Genomic DNA, 3,051 nt, shown 5'->3' with positions numbered 1-3,051 from the left:
GTCCCATGATCCTTGCGTGTTAATGGTTCAATCTCGTTTCATTCTGATATTGGTGGGTACTCTGTTCTTTTATTTCCTCTGTTTCTCATGCATGTGGTTCCTCTGATCTACTCCATATATCTCAATCACCAATTGGATTTGGTGATAAGAGATCTATGTTTGACTAGACCAAAGTATCCTATCTTTTCCTTTTTGAACCAACCTTTTTTTCAATTAATACCCTCAATTATTAAAACTTTACAATTATTTTAAACTACACAGAAAATTGAATTTATTATTAAAATTTATCTATCATATACTTAAGGATATATGTTAAATTTTTAATGTATTTATTTTATATTTATTAAATAAAAGCTTTTAAAATTTTTTATTAACAATCAATTTTATCATATATCCTAAGACTGTGTTTATTTTATGTTTATGTTCATCAAAAAATATAGACACAATAACACATGTTCATTATTTATTGGTTACTAAGACATACATTTTTAAAAACACGTTCACACACAAATGGACATAATAGACATATATTTAGTGTCTCTAAAAAAAATTGAGACACAAAAAGAATGAATATAGACATTAACTTTTGTACATTAGTCAAGATTTTTACAATCAAACAAATCTAATATTAAAGTGTCCTTTTGTGTTTATGTCGTTATGTATATTTGTGTCTATATCTCAAAATTTTGAAACATTAACCAAACGGAACCTAAGGTACATATTAGCTAAAACCTTTATTATTATTATTAGCAATTGATAATTAATTAAACCTTGACTTAATTAATTATGAACAACATCAGTTTCATCCCATTGCTTTCTTGCCAACATAATCAATAATCGGTTCCGCTACGTTATCAACAGCATATCTGCCAACTTCTGCAAACTCTTATTTATAATTATGTTTCATGGAAATGTGTTCGTGGATGTGTCTAATAAAAATGTCTTTTTTATAGCTATATTTAATAGAAGTGTCTTTATAGATATATTTTCTGGATATGTCTCTTTATATATGTATTTAAAATATATTAATTATTAGACACATCCACGAACACACTTTCATGAAACATAATTATAAATAAGAGTTGGTAGAAGTTGGCAGATATGCTGTTGGTAACGTAGCGGAACCGTTATGGAAGTGTGTTCGTGGATGTGTCTAATAATTAATATATTTGAAATACATATATAAAGAGACACATCCAAAAAATATATTTATAAAGACACTTCTATTAAACACAGCTATAAAAAAGATATTTTTATTAGACACATCCACGAATACACTTTCATGAAACACAATTATAAATAAGAGTTGGCAGAAGTTGGCATATATACTGTTGGTAACGTAACGGAACCGATCAATAATACAAAAAAGCATAGGTATAACAAGAATCAATTCCTTGCTGATGAAAACGAGTCTCTAATAACAATATATATACTCCTATTTTCCTTTCAAGTAGTGGCAATTAAGCCAAACAAAATGTTAGTACTTGATGTCTATCATACCCACCAAATTCATTAACAAACTTGGGTTAGTTAAACATTCTTTAATCAAAGGTCACTACTCACCAAATAGGAAGAAGACAAGTGATCCCAACCAAACAGGAGCATATATAGTTGTATGGTCGTGAGTGGACAAATTTCATCATCCCTTTTTTTCTCTGAAGCAGACAATTACAAGCATGCCTGCCCTTATGTGCAAAACCATATAAATTCGTCAAATCTTAATTAGCAAAACTTTAGCCACAAGCAATCCCAACATAAAAAGTAATTAGGAGAATATTTGAACATGTGTTGCCTAGTCAAAACTAGCTAGGTTGAAATATGTGTGAGTGCCAATTATATTCCTTCTTCTTCAGGTTAAAGAAAAGGATCAATATTCACTACTATTCACTCAACTTTTTATATAATTTTTCCTTTTTCAAATAAATCCCCCACCATGCATGCATGTATATGCTCTCCTTCAGTGCACTATATATAGCAATGTAAAACGATATTTAATACAACAACAATAATAATAAAGTAATTTTATTGTTAATATTGTTTCTCAATTGTGAAAGCATATCTAATAAATTCAGTAAAACCTAAAAGTTAGTACGAGTGACAATAGTTCGAAACATATATATAATAAAGACGAGAATTCGAGTTTTGTGTAATATGGTTAGAACTCATATTTTAGTAAGTGATTTATAAATATTTTATAAGCACTCATTGAATAAATATTTCTAACTAATATTAATCAGATTGAACTCTAGATTTTTTGGTTATCGAAGTTTTATATCATAAATTATTTTTTTAAAAAAAATTTAAACTGATAAAAGAGTTATATGAATAGTTATATTTTTAACGGAAAAAAAATAATAATTGTATTTTATTATATATGCGATTACACGAAGGTTCAAGCATGACGTAAGAATTATGTGGCTAAATTTAAGTGCTAAACAATTTTAGGGTTTCAGCACTCATTGTGTTAGTTCATGACGAGATAATTACACCATCGTTCAAGAACTATGCATCCTAGCTAGGGGATAAATTTGGGTCCAGGTGGGGGCTTTAATTTTCGTGTTACTTGAAGAAATTATACTTTATTCATCATGAGAAGTAAAAACCTAACGAGCATAATATAATTAGAAAGTGACATCCAATATGAAAAAGTATTTAATAAATGCCTCAGTGCATAATATGGTCGAGAGATATCGAGTGCTTGAGTACTTGTTACTTCATCTTAAAAGTTTAAAGTTCAAATTTTATTTTAATAAATAATATGATGCGTGCTAGGGTTGCTACTTGGTTAATTTATTGCTTTTGTGTTAGTTGTACTGCCTTATGATCTTGTATTCTCTTTTAGTTGCTTGTGGTATTTTCTTGTAATTTTTTACAGTATTTATCAATTATAAAATGAGTTTAATTAGAGAATTAACCTTTTCAATCAATAATTTTTGTTATTTTAAATTTTAAATCTTAAATTTTAATTTTAAATTTTAAATTTTTTAAAAATAATAATTAAAAATAATTTTATGATAAAAAAATTAACTAATTAAAATGTAATTTCTTATA

Source organism: Arachis ipaensis, chromosome B03 (assembly GCF_000816755.2).
Source record: "Arachis ipaensis cultivar K30076 chromosome B03, Araip1.1, whole genome shotgun sequence".
NCBI lineage: Eukaryota > Viridiplantae > Streptophyta > Magnoliopsida > Fabales > Fabaceae > Arachis > Arachis ipaensis.
Note: the sequence above shows the minus strand (reverse complement) of the source record.